The following is a 17949-nucleotide window of genomic DNA, read 5'->3' as shown; positions in this document are numbered from 1 at the left end:
TGCCCAAATACCAGAGAGAAATTAAAAATGCATGTTGTGGAAGAGCTCGGGTCTTTTAAAGAAAAGTTTAACATATTTAAACGATGCCTTCTCTGTGTGGTTAATGAATGGTGAAACAAAAATGTCATATAGACTTTTACAAGTCAACAAGAGCAAAAAAATAACTTAAAAACCTCTGGAATTATATAATGGTACAGAAATAAGGCCTCATCTGTACAAGAAAAATTACCAGTACTGGGACTGGTACTGGTAATTTCTTTTGCAGTTCGTCTGAAAGCTGCAGTTGCAATTTGGCTGGTTTTAAACTTCATCAGGCGCGTTACTGCGCGCTGTCTGTCCCATCTGTGAGCGCAGAACAACCACTCACAAAGCTGCAGCTCGGGGATGATGTCACACATATGGGTCCTCTGTAGGAAAACCCGGACATTTTCAGCAATCTCAAAAATCCCCCCAGACGCCCCGGACAGAACGTGAAAAGTAGACATGTCCGGGGAAAAGAGGACGGCTGGTCACCCGAGCAATTACTAATTTTTCAACATCTTTTTTTCTTTTTATTCATTCAGAAACAGCATCATATATCATGCTTTATGTGTGGAGCAATCTCTATTCAAAAGACTCAAATGTCAAAGCTTAAACAGAGACTAGGGAAACTAGATGTCTCACTTCTGAATTTATTCAGATCTGTGTAATAGCAAAAAGAAACAAAAGTAATAAAATGTTGCTATAAAATTTCACACTTATTAAAATAAATTTTATCTGTTTGCATGTTTCCCCTCTCTTATGAATATCAGTCAGTGGAGATTAATTCTGACCCCAACAAAGGAAGCTTTTTTTAATACATTTAATAAAAGTTATATTTGCATAATGGTCACTGTTATGCAGCTGCATCTTGTCATTGAAAAATTCTTTTGACAGACGGGTTGAACAAAAGAAGCTGCAGAGATACGGTTAGACGAAAAGGGAGGAGAAGGAGAGAAGAGAGAGATCGACGGCCTGGGACAGACAGGGTAAGCGGAGAGGAAAATGTATGAATAGATAAAGGATGGGGAGCAGGCGAGTCAGAGAAGAGGAGTGAGAGAAGAAAATGGGAAATGATGAATGAAGGAGAGAGGAAATGTATAAAAGTGATGAGAAATTACCAAAGATGCGTAAGTAACTCTGCAGAGGTGTAATTTTTCTCTTTTGTGACGCATGTCATGATGTCAATCAGAGAGTCACTTATGTTTAACTTTCTTTGAGGTTAATTTCAGGGGGAAAGCAGAAAGAGCTCCATCTGATATGACATTTACTATAGTGTGTGAGTTTTCTGTTCAGTCAGCTGACAAGAAGATTTCAGAAGCATTTTCACATTCCTATGGACCTAACTCGCTCATTGGAATAATAGCTATGCCAGTTCGCGAATGCATAGTCTCTCCAAAATGTAATTTTACAAAAAGTGTCATAGGTAACAAAATTGTATTTTGAATCTGCCTTAGAACAAAAAAAACTCCAAAAGTGCATTTTTTCTATTTAATACTATTTCAGAATGAAAGAAGTCCAAAATAGTCACTGCATACAAATCTTACAACTTCTATGTATTATGCAACAACACGTACTCACCGACTGCAGGATTTAAATGGTAGCTCGGTCTTCCTACTTTATTGATATGAACTCTTCAAACCCTTTTTGAGTCAAGTCCTCGTTTATTTTTCATTTCAATTTGGGGGAGCTTTTTAAATCTTTTGTTTTATATTTCCTATTTTCCATGTCTGCCCTTGCTAGTTAAACCATAGAGGGGAAATAGAGACATTCAGTTTATTTTACAAGAAATGTCAGCAGTCAGTCTGAATGCAGAGTTCACTCAATCCACTGTCAGTATTTTTATTAACTTATCAAATTATTATTCCGCTCATAAAAGGAATAAAACCCTTTAAAGACTCAAAAGAATGAATGAAAATGTATTTGAAAGTTGTGAAATGCTGCTCAGTAATCCATACAAATACAGACACATTATTTAACAGATAGTTTTATCTTTCCTAAGAGATCATTAGTGTGTTTAAACCCTCAGCCAGAATTTTGGCTAGTAAAGCCAAAATTAAAGAAAGAAATAGCTTTTTTTTCTCTTTTCAGGCAGAGTTTAGAAGGATTGTGATTTCACTTGCCCTTCTCTAAATCACTGATGAAAACAGAGTCTGAATTAATCAGCTTTTTAATCTCAGTTTTGTTGAAAAACTATTTTTGGTAAGAGTAGAGAAACTATTGTTGGACAAATAAATAATTGGCCCATCCTCCCTGACCTGTCGTGGTTCAGCTGTGTGATGGTCAGGGAATGTACCCGAGTGCAGGACTCCAGAGACAAAAGCTGAACTTCAATGGTAGTAGCAAAAACAAATGCAAAAAAAAAAATTAGCAAGGAAGAACCCAGAGACTACAAAGGAAGCACACAAGGTGAGAGTGCACACATCATGAGCGGACAACATGACAAAGAACTGAGAAAAACTTAGATTTGTAATAAACATAAGGTAGTAATGCAGAGTGGAGACACCCGGGGAACACAGATGAACAGAATCTAACTAATGAGACAAAGGAATGAATATGATGCACCCAAGACACAAGACTATCAAAATAAAACAGGAACAACGCGATGCACAGACTAACAAAATTTAAAAACACAAAGGAACAAATGATCAAACCACAATCCGAAGTGATAGTAGTGTTTGGTTAGGAAGCACGGGTACTTTTATGTGGGGTCACATTATTTTTTTCCTATGTTATGCGATACTGCAGAACGAATGACTCTGAAACATGTGGCCTAAACTCAAAACCAATGACATTACTTTAATGGTAACTCTCTAAGAAACTCTTCACTCTGTCCTTTCTCTCAGTCTCCTGGGACTTGGGGGTGTTCTCTTTTCAGTATTTGACTATAATTCTGCTCCATCTACAACGGTAACAAAATGCATCATTTAAAACTGCCTTTCAACACACACACAGAGTGATGACATTTGTATTCTGTCACACAAACCACACACACACACACAGTGATGAGATTTGTATTCTGTCAGACAAAAGCAAAGCCACACACACACACTCTCTCTCTCTCTCTCACACACACACACACACACACACACACACTCTCACACACACACACACACACACACACAAATACACACGTATTGACATTGATGTCTCTGAAATAGGACACAGTTCACTTAGCTGTAACAGTAATCAGGCATGAGCTTTTCTCCCAGGGGTTTCCCCCTTGAGATGCAGAGCCTATGTACTACTAAGTGTGTGTACAGCTTATACTGTACATGTGTGTCTGTGTACCTGTCTACCGTGTATGTACAGTGTGTGTCTCCAAGCATGATAACCTTGAAACTGTCCTGACATGTTCCTTACAGGTATATTCAATGCCACTAGATCCTTTTCCTCTTTTTATGCCATTTCTTGTCCCTTCGTCTCTCTTTCCATTCATTGCCTTACATTTCTTTTCTACCTCACCTCTGCTCTTAAATAAGTCATTTTCTTATTGAACAGCCCTCTTCTCTGCTTTTCATCCTCTCTTCAGCTACAGTTGACACTCATATCTGCCTGTCTACATTTCTTTTCTTCTCCTTGTATTACCGTTTATCTTTCAGCTTCTCTCACCTCACACTTCTTTCTCTTCACTTTCTTTCCTCTTCTCAATCTCTCAATGTCACACAGTGACATTGTCCTGAATTGGCAGTTTCTTTTTTCTCTTGCTGCTAATTCAATTAACAAGATGCCATCTCCCCAATTAAGCTTTCCAATTACTGCTCCGCTCTTGGTCCGAATGAGAGTTGGCCCTCGTTTGTTGAAGGTTTTCCTTTGTGCTGGATGTTGAATTAAAATGAACTTGCAGCTTGTGTGATAAGACCTGCTCATCATCGCCAAAAAAAAAAAAGTAAGAAAAAAATGTTCCCAGCTCACTTGCTCTGATTATTCTTGCTCATTACTGTTTCTGGACTTTGGGCTGTATTAGTTTTGTTCTGCCTTACTGAAATCTTATTTAGATAAAATATCCTGTGTATTAATTGGCTAAGTGGAAAAGAATGGATGGATGGATGGATGGATGGATGGATGGATGGATGGATGGATGGATGGATGGATGGATGGATGGATGGATGGATGGATGGATGGATGGATGGATGGATGGATGGATGGATCCTGCCATTAACCTGTGTAAAATCAGAATGAAATACTAACACTAAATGGTCAAACACTGACAGAAAATGTCTGACATGATGAAAAAACATAAATGTAGTGATGTATACATACATCATGTTTTATAGAAGACCCACATGGCATTATCTATGTGCTTTATTCATATGCATTGCAGTGCCAGTCATAGGTGGGTTTTTTTAATCCAGATGAATATCTATATCTAGATATATCTAAATGAATATCAAAGAAGAGTGAGAAAATATTAAAACAGGAATATAAGATGTAAAACTGTAAAGTTGCACGTCTTATCATGCCTACTTTACAGGAATCTTCAAATGTCAAAGTCAGAAAGTGCCTGAAAGTGTGAAATTTCTCAGCTTCCACTCTGTGCGAATGGCATCTTATGATAATGTGGGTAGAGAAAAGCCTCTTGATACAGGTGGCATTATAATGCAGGACATAACAGCAGAACTGTATTCTGAGTGAATCATGAGTGCCGCATAAAATCAGTGCTATGATGTTCAATTCTACTTCCAAATAGAAATTAACTAACATATGACAGTGGTGTTATTTGCTCTTGTTATTAATTGATACTATTCATAACAATTAAATAAAAAAGGTGGGGTACACCTCAAGATAATTAGAGTTAAGTAGAACATTATTATCACACCAAATACAAGTTGAGGTGATCCTGTGGGAAAATTCCTAAAGGTCATCAGTTAATAAGTAACACTGGATAATCAAACTCTCTGAGCCTTTGATTTTTAAGCTAATGTTACACTGCTGTAGTGGACTACACACTACAGTGCAATATTTCTCAAGTCAGATGTTTTTTATTAAACAAACACATTTGATTTGTTTTTCTTTTACTTTTTCTGTCTGAGCCCTTCAGGGGTCGCCACAGTGGATCATCTTACCCTATGCTAGCATCACACCCACCCTCTGCATGTCCTCCTTCATAACATTTATGAATGTCTTCTCTGTAGTCTTCTCTCTTTCCTGCTGCCTGGCAGCTCCATATTTAGCATCTTTTATCTAATATATCTACTGTCTTCCCTGCACATGTCTAAATCATCTCACCACCTTGCATGTCTTGGTCTTCTATGTGCTCATCCTGAGCTGTCCCTCTGACATGCTACCAGTAAAGCTCTTACCATCTTCACACTTCTGCCACATCTCTAAAGCATACATTATAGCAGGTTTCACTGCCTTTTATAAACCTTCCCTTTCACTTTTGCCCTTATCATTTATCTCCACCTTGACTGAACTCATCTCTTTTGTGCACTGTTTGTTGCTTTAGTTGGTTGATCCCAGTTATTTAAACTCATCCACCCTCACTATTTTCCACCTTTCCACCTGTCTTCCACTTATTCACACAGATTTAGCCTGTCTTGCTTCTCCTACCTTTCCTCTCTCTTCTTCTCGAGCATACCTCCACCACTCTAGGCACTCTCCCGCCTGCTCCCTATAGATCACAATGTCGTCTGCAAACACCATGGTCCACGGAGACTCCAGCCTGACCTCATCTGTCAACCTGTCCATCACCGGTGCAAACAAGAAGGGGTTGAGAGCAGATCCCTGATACAATCCCACCCTCACTTTGAACCCACCTGTCACTCGTACTGCATGCTCTCCTTCTGTCCCCATACATGTCCTGCACCAGCCTCACATAATTCTTTGCCATGTATGAATTTCTCATGCAAAAGCTTTTATACAATGTAATTTGTAATTAAAAAAAATCTATTGTGCTAGTTAGGGGAAAAGCTCAAGCAAAGGTAAACCTCAATGATCAACAAGGAACCTGGGAACTGCTCATTCAAATAAGATGATAATTAACTGGTGCTACATTTCATCACCACAAATTCAACATGGGACTAGGCACTGTTGCTGTTTTTTGGGCAAGGCAAAGAAAAGCCTACCCTTCAACCTTGATTAGGTTTGGTGTTTGTCAGTGTAACACTGTAGAAACCAGCAGCAGGTGCAGAGAGCTGATTAGAATCTGGCACAGTCACATGATGATGACTCATCGAAACACATGTGAGACACAGAGGAAGAGGAAGCGGAGGGCAAGAGCAAATCATCAGCTACTCTTATCGCGACCAATCTCTCTCATGACTTTGTCAAAAGACACACAGATTAGGAAAAAAACACTGCTAATTAAAACTTTTTTGTATAAATCTGAATCTAATTGCGCCGGATGATTAAATAGCTTTTCAGAAGTACGCAAGGCCATCGATGTGCCAAAGTTACTAGCAAGGGTAAAAAAAAACTGCATCGGTTTGCACGGGATGTGAGGTTGTCAAAACACGGCCCAATTAAAAAAGTTAATTCATTAAAACTTGCTGGACTTGTAGACGGACCTGCAAGATGACTGATTTATCTGATTTTCATTTCACCACATCTTCCCATTGTTTTTTTTTTTCCCTTTTTGCGAGCAACTCTGTGTCCTTGCTCTTGTCAGAAATGGATAAGAAATGCTATTCCTTTCAGTAATTTACTGTGTGCTCTAATTAACATACAGAGCGTGAAGACATGTAAGATTACTTAACTGATGCTTAGTTGAATAGCACCACTTACTTTAGACCACCTTGAAATGTTTATCACATCTATTCGACATGACTGCTGCAGAAAGTTCTTTCCAGGATTTTATGCAGCAGTGCTAAATTGGAATGCAGTGAGAAAGATAAAACCAAAAAAAATTACTTTCTGAATTGCCTGACTTCTTAAGCGTCAGCAAATAATTCTTCATAATGAATAACTTTATGGATTGTGCAGTAGTTTAATAAGTGTGCAATAGGAGGTTAACAGGGTTTGGGACCACATATTCATGATTCAAACTTCTAAGGCAGCTGTTATCAGTAACTAAGTGGACACTGCACATTTAAACTCAGCTAAATTCCAAATTACTAAAGCCAAGCCGTAACTATCGCGGCCCCTAGGTTTCGTTACAGGGTTACTAGTTATTTTTCCTTGCCTATCTTTGTTTATCTTTGTTGTTGTTATTATTACTTGTGTGTTTTCTGATTTTACAAAAGAAGACTAACATATATTGTGTAGAAAACATGAACTAGTAATACAACTGAAAGCAAGACAGGTGCTGCCAAAATAGCAGTGATATGAATGTGCATGTTTATAAAGCACTGGAGCGTTATAAATGTGCACTTTAAACATTTTAGCCAGAAGACTGGAAAAGAGTTACTATATTATATAGTTTATTCTATCTGAAGGCAAGAAATAAAAATGCAGACTGTGTAATTTAATAAACTCTGTGGTATTAGCCGGGGTAACAAGTAAACTACCTTTGTTGAACAGAAAACCTGGGGTCATACAGTACTTATCAGTTTGTATTTCCATTGTGGGTAGGCATGTTTTCTGAGACCATTTGTTTACTTCACCCTCTGTGTACATATATTTGACTTCTACTAACTGCTTACTGTTTATGGAGTTTATAATTTTCATTTGGTTCCTGGTGTTTCAGTTTATTGTTTCCTAATCATAATGTATGTTATGTAAACTATAGGAGAGTGGCTGGAGAAGGGTAAGAGATTAGTGGTATATTGAACAAAAGAACAAAGATGTTTCTGGACCTGTTCCTAAATGAAAATAAATCCAAAATTTGACAGTGGTTGAATATGCTGAAACACCCAATTCAAGTAACTATAGATTATATATTGATAGACTGAAATTTGTGTAGGTATTTATCTGCCTGCTTAGTAGTGTACATGTACAGTAAAGGTACTTTACTAGAGTACTCAACTGCTACTCTAGTGTACATATCATATTTAAAAAATGGAGTAAAGGAACACTAACGAGGGCATACAGTATAGTTCCCAATTCTAAAGTCGCAGAATTATAAAGCACCTACAATTATATGTGAGAACTATAGGATAAGTGAAAGGAGGATGTCAAAAACATAAAATTAGCCTATAAGGATAGTCTTCTCTTCCATACACTAATGGATAGTGGCTGCAATAATCAGTACACTTCAGTGAGTAAAGTAATGAGCAAACAATGTCGCCATTAGAGCCTTTAACTCCTGCTGAGCCCACTCGTGCTAACTCTGAATGCTCTTGTGCTACAGTACCACAAATCACTATGGATTGGAGCATCCACCAGATGGCATCGATATGTTCATAAATGACAGACTACAGCAGATGGAGACAAGCAGTCGAGACAACATACTGTATGAGATGGAGATTGGCAGAGAGGAGCAGATGGAGAGAATTTCTGAGAAAAAGGAAAAAATAATACCACAGGATGGTAAAGAAAGTCAAGTGGCTGTATAGCATGGACAGGATTGGCATTTAACAAATCTGCACTTGCCAGAGGAAAAGAAATAACCATTCACTTTAAAACTGAAACCCCACAAAGTTTCTTTCTCTGTAACTGCAATTTTGGATAAAACCTGTCTTATTTCACTCAGCTGAATGCTGCTTTTCAATTTTAATTTCTGTAATATGTGAAATTATTTCTTAAAACCTATTTTCTTAGTAATATTTAACAAACATATTAAATGTGAGAGCAGAGGCTGTGGTGAGGATTAAAGCTCTTGCTGAGCAAAACCTAACAGAATAAATTCCTGAAATGTGAAATAATTTCTCTTTTTATTAGTGATCCTTAAATGGAAAAATATTAAATATGAGAGCAGAGGTAGTCAGGAGGATTACATTTCTTGCTAAGCAAAACCGAATCAGAATAAACTGACAAGGATGATTTGTTCAAATCTGAAATGACAAGAAATTCATCTCATGAGCTCATGTCCATATCAACGTGTTCTTATCAGTTGTCAAAATAGATCAAATTTCAGCATCACGCTGTCATTGTATACATAAGAAAGGAATTAGTCAAATACTTTAGGATCAGTGATGCTAAATTATGTAAGTATGGAAAACTTTTCAAATCCCATCATTCATAGAAATAGTATCTATGATCAGGAATTAACTAATTTGCTTCATCTTCTTCTTTGAGGTGAAAACCAAACTTCACAGACCTATTTAATGTAATAGCCAGAGCAAGGCTCAGCATTTCAGAAACAGGTAGTCACTTATTCCGCTGCCCAGATGGTTTTTTTTTTTGTTTGTTTGTTTGTTTGTTTGTTTGTTTTTCCAAACTCCAGTCAGAGTCACAGAGCAAAGGATATAATCTCTCACACTTGCAGACAGCAAGAGAGGGTGACCCAGGGGCGTCACCAAGGGGGTGCTGGGGGGGCACTGGCCACATCCCAAAATTTGCTGCCCGCCCCCCTTGTTCTTAAAGTTAACTCCAAGTTGAAGTTGTCTTTGAAGAAATTATTTTTGTTCTAAGAGGAAATCATAATGTTTGCAATCCAACATCTGCTGCACTAAAACGATTGCTGGAAAGGTGAAGGTGAGGCAGAAATGGGCTGTTATTAAAGTGATTTTTCCTCTAAAAACATTTTCCCAGAAAGCATTTAGTTCTTCCTTAAAACCAGCTGTGTTTTCAGGTTAAGAAAAAGAAAAAAAACATCAGAAAAACAAACAAGTTTCCTGCATTAACTTATTCTGTTCATTTGACAACAGGATGTAACCAATCCTCATGGTTACATCGTTTGTCCTTTTTCACATAAACCTGAAAGTCACAGCTTTATGCTCATTTTTCAGTTCAGTTCAAATAGAAATAGAAAATGTATTCATCAGAGTTTATTGTGTCAAATACTTTACAATATGATCTTTAAGAGCACATGATGGAAATGTCCCGTATTTTTACAGTACAATCAGTTGGTTTCATGTTATTGGTCCTCAGTGTATGATATATGTAAGTTTTTTCCTCTTCTCTGTCTGTTACTGAAATAAATGAAGACACAATGTTGACCTCAGTGTTTTGTTTTTGTTTAGGTTTTCTTTTCTTTTCTTTATTTTTTAACCAGTAGTTCGTGATTGGAATTTTCAGCATTGCGGTCCATTATAAGACTCCGATGTTGTGAACTTGTAACCTGGAGTTAAGAAGTTAGTTGTGACATTTTGGGTCAAAGACTGAAACTTTTAAAATAGTGGGAGTGCATGTGTATCACACATAGTTGTGCGACAGTGAAGCATTTTCTTTGTTTTTTTGATGTTTTAGCATCATTTGGAATTTGGAAAGTGGTTGCAGCAAATGCCATTTAAAAGAAGCAGAAATCATTCAAGCACTGTGTGTATTTGTCATGGTCCTTGGGATTTGTGTTGGCTCGAGGATTTTAAATCTTAAGCTCTTCCCACACAGGAAGCGATTCACTCGTCACGCCTTTCTTTGTCAACGATGGTTGGGCACTACCAGATTTTCAAGGCTCTGTTTGCCTAGGTAACCCTCTAATGTATTTCCTTTTTATTTAATGCCACATGTTTATCAACAGTATGCTGTGCTAAGTTTTAGAGAAATCTCTCAAACAGCGATGGCATTTGCAGTTGTATGCGTTTGCTACAGACTGAGCAACTTGTTTAGATGTTCCTATTTTGCCAGTTAGAACTGCTAAATCCTGGCGTTTCCTTTCTTGATCCTCATGATCGGAGTCGAGCCTACAAAAGAATCTGTAGCTTTTCTTCATAAGGCTTTATAACTTTAACTCTTGGTATCCAACCCACAACCTTTTACAAAAGCTGTTTTGGTTTATTCTCAGACACGGCATTGATTTGTTTTTGGCTGCAACAGGGAGCTCTTTACAGCAAAAAATATTTGTTTTTTGACTTTTTCACTGCAATTTGTGTTTTTTTGCATATATATGTTTCTATGTTTGTTGCATCTATGTTTGCTGCATGCCGGACTAAGGGAAGGTGCACAGCTCAAACTTGCAGCATAGTCCTGGTAGTCAGATCGAAGGTGGATCAGATACCACAAACAAACCGCTCTGGAGTTCACTCTAAACCAAACCAGACCTCATCCTGAGATTACTGTGTTTACGTCTGAAAAAACAAACCCAATCAAGCAGGAAAAAGCACCAGAACTTACTAGACAGTGCCGGGTGGGGAACAAAACCAGGACTGTGTTTATTAACTTTTTTTTCACAGGGCTATTGAGCAGCCATTCACTCAGAACAAATCATCCCTTTTATTAGTAGCAGAAGTAGCTGTTGTTGTTGGGTTTGTAATATTTTTATGTTTTTATCTTTATAAAAACTTATCTTGGAAAAATGTGCACATCACCTACTGCAAACCGAATCTACCTACAGGTACAAATAAGGTAACATCAAGGTAAACCTGATGCACCATGGGTTGGCTGCCCAGCTTTCTACTGTAACAGCCTGAGGCTACTGAGGAAAAATGAGATAAACACAGTGAGGTTTCATGGCCATGCAAACGTTCGCTCACCACCTTGATCCTTTACCAGATTTGCCTCACTTTAACGTCATCCACTTTGTGAAAATCAAAACCGAATAATCAGTATTTTGACATTTTGGAGAAGAACCATCACATACTGGAGAGGGTAAACATGGTATAAAGGCACTTCTACAGAGCCATCTTTAAGAAAAAGTTCTTTAAAAGTTCATTCTTGATTTTTATGATCCCTTTATGAGAATTTTTTGATCACATTTTGCAAGATGAAAGATTTTCTGAACAAAAGTTGGAGTCTCTTTTTCTTCCTCTTCTGCTTCCAGATGCTTCCTTTTAGTAGGGACTAAAGTGAATCATCCGTCTGATCAGCACATTTGATTTGGCAAAAAATTTACACCACATGCTCTTTTTGATGCAACCTGTCCGTCTATCTGGGCTTGGGACCAGCTCCAGGAGCCACTTGTGACCCCCAGCGGCTGGTTCTAAACAGACGATGAAGTAAAGAGATAATATCTGTAGCTTGTTTTATTTATGACATTAACATCCATGAAATGTTCATCAGTGGCATGATGAAAAAAAGTGTAGCAGCTAAATAAGTAAAAGGATCACGAAGTCAGCAAACTGACACTTTGCATTACATTGCTTAAGTTAGGCAGAGTTAGCCCTGATAAATCACCGGCTATAGCAGTAATATGGAGGGAAATTTACTAAAAGATTTTGGGGACTCAACTAGGCATGTTTCAATATACACACACAGACAAAGCAATCTGACCACACGTAAAACTATTTAAGAAATACATATGTCCAAACACAAAGTCAACATTTATGCACAGTTGTTGAAGTTCAGCTTCACAAATCTGATCACTTTTGCTTTCAAAACGTTTCTGTGCAAATGTCTAAAAACATTTGTGACATTGTTACTGCCCACTTTCCGAACCTTAAATGAATGTGCACGAAACATCTCATCACATAGATTTACCTTAATGGCTTAAACAAGCTGCTGCTACATCCTATTCTTCTGCTGGGAAGTCAGTCAATGCTAAGCTGGAGATGCAAGAAAACCATAGCTGCACATCTCTGTGGCTTATCCTCTGAAGTGAGTATGTTGTTAACTAACCTTTGTATATGTTAAATATTGATATAGTCCAGGTAATATGGAGTAACACCTTGACGTTAATCTTACCATTCTATGATAATAGCAGGCTAGCATTGATGTTAGCTAAATGGCTAATCCTGAATATTTTCTTGTTCAACTAGCATAATGGGATTTATGTTAAAAGCTCCATAACCTACTTTAAATGGTGTAATTTTGCATGAAAGGTTTGGGAGTTCTCTTTTGTGATCCCTTCCTGTTCCTTCAGGCGCGTCTCCATGGTTGTCTTATCTTCTTTCTGTGGCTGTATCCCAATTCAGGGTCTGCAGCCTTAAAGTACGCAGCCTCAACGATCCTCAAGGGCCTCGTACTTAAAGACCGCTAAGGCCGGAAGTGCGAGGCTTGTGAAATGGGACGGTCTAGCCTCTGTTGCGCTGCCCAGGTTGCCTAGCAACCATGATACTAACAGCTGGAAACGTTTCATACAGCATTGTTTGACAGAAATGAAGGAGAAAATCTTCTGTTCATTTGTTTGTTTGTTTCTACATGAGCTTTGATCATTCTCTGTAAGATTAAGCTCAGCTATTGAACGGCGTATATTTTAAAGTAAAGGCTTTAAAACCAAGTTAGTACAAACGTCACTAATGTCACATAACTTTGCCGACATGTGGCCAACAGTAATGTTTTATTGTTCTTCATTATTAAACATTTGCACATAAATAAGTGACATAATATTCAGTACTTAGTTTACTAAGTTACTCTTCGGGCGCCCCTCATCCGCTTTTTTTTTTTTTTCGGCAAAATTATCCACACCCACCGCCGCGCTATGCATTCTGGGATATGTTGGGCCACAAAGTCTACACCGCCACGTCCTTAAAATTCAGGGAAATGAAGGACGCATTTGGGGGCCGCATTTCGAGCAGCCTTCGAATTGGGACAGCCTTTGTCGCGTCGCTGTGACGTAATCGGCCTTAAAATGCGGCTTAAAAGGCTGCAGACCCTGAATTGGGATACAGCCCGTGTCAAGTCCGGATGTCAGTGTATCTCTGTCTTCATCATTTCCTGTTTTATTTTGACATGTTATTTGTGTCATATGTTTAGTTTTACACCGTGGCGGACCGATCCCCAGTTATCGAGGCTGGCGATTGGAATTGAGCTTTTCTTCTTAAAGAGCAGAATTGCGATATGTCTGGGAGGTCTAAAAAAGAGGAAATTTAGACATCTTATTACGGTTAGAGTTAGTGTACCCTAAATATATAACCACACCAAACATGATGAATAACATGAACTGCACATGTGTAACTCACTCTCTAACACAATGGCAGGAAGGTCCACTGACATCATTATATTAAGTAAAAACATCAGCATGTTTGTCTCAATGAACTCTGCGTGTATAGTCCCTTTAACATAGGTGAAAGATTTAGTCACGGCCAGTTTCCTCCTCATTTCTGTACTCTAACAATATCTACTCTCTCAACATCTGATTACCTATTTCTGTAGAAGTGTTGGTGCTTTTTTTGCACCTTGCACAAGCCTCTTTCATCTTTCGCCTCCTCATTTTGAGTGTCATGAACAGGCTAGTCATGAGTACCTTGCATATGAGGCTCTCTGTAGGTAAGAGGGCTTAAGAGGCTACGTCCTCTCAGAGGCCTGTTGAGTTGTATACGAGTTGGTCTGGACCTCTCATAACATTAGCAGTGGGTGTCCTAGACTGCTAATACTGTCACACTGAGAGAGAAAGTCAAACAGAGAGAGTGGTTACTGTGTGTGCTGCACTTAAATTACAGGTAATATACCTCATTGGTTGATAGTAACATGCAGGGAAACATTGTGAGAAGCGTTGGCATGAGCGTGTTCAGTATGACCATAGTTTGGGAGTTTGTGGCCAATATTCTTCATTTGCTTTTTATATAAACAACCACAGCAGGTATTACTTCCAGAACCTGTGTGTGTGAGACAGAGTTTGTGTGTTCCTTAATATAATCACTCTGCAGTAGCCGCGCACACACAGAGAGCACATGCAGAGAAATACACAGAGGGGTCTGTGGGATGAATTAGACAGCAGTGTGTGTAATTTACACATTCTGCAGGTCAATATTTTACTATTTTGTGTTTTTACAAGCCACTGAAAAATTTCATATATTTATTTTATGCAAATACATTTTGTTTGTACGTTTTTTTTTCTTGATTTATGTGTATGCCCTCTTGCTATACTGATGTCGAGGAATTGAAAAGGAATATTTACTTTGTCTTGTTTGCCTTCTTGCTGTAAAGACATCTCTGGAGTTTATCGTTACAGGTGACTGGTTTTCTCGTTGTTTACAGTAAGCTTTGTTTACCACCTGACTCCCAGTACACAGCAATGAAGTTCAAAAGGGCATAAATTGGAAGTAAAACACTGCAGGCCGTCTTTAGTTTGAGTGTATTTTCCATCATACATATTAACTCTTTCTGCCACTTTGCAACAGACATATATAATGGACTGCAATAATTGTCCAATTTTAGTCTGATGCTGCTTTTAAGGGAGAGGGGTTTTTGGTTTTACTGATCACATCAATGATTCATCCATCTAGAGACGATAGCATCTGACACTGGACGAGAGGAAGGGTACACTCAGGACAGAGTCCCAATCCATCGTAGGGCTAACAAAGGCAGACAACCATTCACGCGCACATTCACACCTACATCCATCAATCAACCTTACAAGAATAAATCTAAATATCAGTCAACTAAAGACGAAAGTTGGTGGCACAGTGGTGTTGTGTCACACGTTGTGTGGCATTTCCATGTTCTCCCTGAACCTGTGTGCGTCCTGTCCAGGCACTCCGGCTTCCACTTATATCCAAACACGTGCAGGTGCACAACTGGTGTTCTAAGTGTGAACGTGAGCATGAATGGCTGTCTCTCTGTGTTATCCCTGTGACAGATTGGTGGCCTGTCCAAGGTGTATGAGGTGTATCCTGGCATGACAGCTGGGATAGAGTTCAGCCCAGCTACAACCCTGAAATGGATAAGTGGAAGAAAATGGATGAATGGATAAGGAAGAAACACAAAGGTTTAAGTTACAATTCTAAAATTCAAGGCAAAAGCAAACCATTTTGCATCTCTGCCCACTAAAAATCAAAAGACAATATCTGACTTCTGTTTTACCTGCTCTACCTGACTAGGTTTTCTCCTTGTGCATCTCTGGACAGTTTTCTGCACTGCTGCTGTTTTTATATAGCTCTGTGGAGGTCCTGTTTTTACCTTTGCCATGTGTCCTTCTGCAGTTTGACATTGGTTAAAGTTACACTCAAAGCAAACACCAACTTTGTGTCACACTGACCCTTCAAAGATTATCAATTGTGGTCAGTGGTGAATATTTTACTGCAAGCCAAAGACCTGTAAAGGTTTCTAGTAAATGAGCAAATCACATTTTTTCAGCATTTACAGAAGTTGACACTATGAACGTTGACATTGGCTGTCACAGCAGAGATTCTCCTGAAGCAAGGTGGAAATGACCTGAACTGTGGTGGTTGCCATAATGTGAAAACAAAGTACTGAAAAGTAAGGAGTAATCTAAAAATTGCAGCTCTGCCTGAGACGACCTCTGGCAGTCTCTACCTTAAGGGGGAAGCTGGGCTAGTTTAAATTGCACATGGTTTTTGTTTTTATGGGTGAAGTCATGGAACTTTACAATCATATCTCATACATGTTGGCATGCTAACAGTTAGTATTTAGCACAAAATGCAGCTACAGCTGAGAGTGATGGGCATGTCACGCTCGCTTTTTAGCCACATACCTATGGATGAAAGGTAACATGTCAAAAAATTTTATTCAACCTAAAAGTTAGGCGTATTCTTTCTGTCACAGAAGTAGAAAAAAGAAAATCACATCCTGTAGAGTTTAAAGAACTGATCTGTTACTGGTGCCACATAAAAAAATAAGGGGATCAGTGGAGACAATATGTTTCAGCTTCTAGGATCCATGAATTTTTACCAGATTTAATGGCAATTCATTTTTTAAAGGAAGACGTTTATTGGTTTTATTGATTTATTTAAAAAAACGTAAACCAAAGAGTACAACAACAAAAGGAAACATGAATAAATCGAATGACATGAAAGCTGTCGGTTGGCCTGATTGGTGTTCTTGTATGGCTTTTGCAGTCAGAGGACAGTCAGCCCTTTTCATGTTTACTCTGTCAGTTCTGTGCCATAGTCCCCTCAGCAGTTGTTAATGCTTCTCAGGTGTCCTGTGCCCCATATTGATTTTGTCTTGGTCAGTGTCCTGCACAGGTACACAAAACCTGGCTCAGTCTCAGTCCTGAGTCACCAAGCTTCAACCCTCAAGGTAACACTTTAAAAGGTCACTGGTTCAATTACTGGCTGCTCTAGTTCACCAAAAAGGCCTCTTCAGAGAAACCATCTCCTTTCCTTTGCTCATTAAGTTACATTTACATACATATGCTGCCAATTAGTCTCAAGAGTCACAGGATTATTAACCTGTGTGGTAGCTGGTTTGCATGCTTGATTGGTTACCATGGAAACCTTCAAATAGAGGGTCAGTTATTGGAAGCAATAGGAAAAGAGGACACGATAGAGTGGAATTTAATGATGATTTCTAATCATCTGATTTTGCCTTATCATCTTTGATGTTAGCTGATATTGTTTTGTGTCCTTAGCAATTTTAGCCAACTTAAAATTCCTACTAAATCTTTTCATATCGGACCTATTGTGCTCATTTTCAGACTTATATTTTCATTCTTGGACTCTAGTAGAGTAACAATGTAAATCACAATCCAAAAATGTGTTTTTATCTTAAACTGGGCCTTGGTGCAGCCCCTTAGTTTTTGCTTTGTCTGAAACAAGTCATTTAAGTTCCTCTCCTTTGAGGCTACCTTCCCTTTTAAGCCAACTTTCATTTGATTGAGTGCCCCGCCCTAACAGAAGGTTTGAACAGCGGGTGCTTGTGGCTGCTGTGCTCGTGGTCTCATCTGTGTGCTTGAGATCGCCATGTTAAGAATATCCACTCACGATCATGCAGAGCAAAACTGTCTGAAACTGACTTTAAAACATGAGCATCCTCAGTTGTGACAATATATGTGACAGAAAACGAGGAACACTGCAATGCTTAGCAATTAAAACACATTCAATAAATAGTAATCAAGTTAAACAATTGCATTTTGCAAATCATATACAGTCATCCACATCTAATAGTTCAACATGGTTTAATATAAAGTTACTTAACAGCGCAACATGGGCAGTACTTATACAAGGATACGACGCTACTTCATTTCATGTGTAAATTAGGCAATCTAAATGCAGTAAGGACAAAATGAGACGCTGCCTCTGTTGTACTTTTGGTAGCTGATTTTATACAAAAGGGCTCATCACTTTTTATCCAACCATCCTTTTCCAACCAGCATCAGCTTCTCTCATTCTT

This window comes from Neolamprologus multifasciatus, chromosome 12 (genome assembly GCF_963576455.1).
Source record: "Neolamprologus multifasciatus chromosome 12, fNeoMul1.2, whole genome shotgun sequence".
NCBI lineage: Eukaryota > Metazoa > Chordata > Actinopteri > Cichliformes > Cichlidae > Neolamprologus > Neolamprologus multifasciatus.
Note: the sequence above shows the minus strand (reverse complement) of the source record.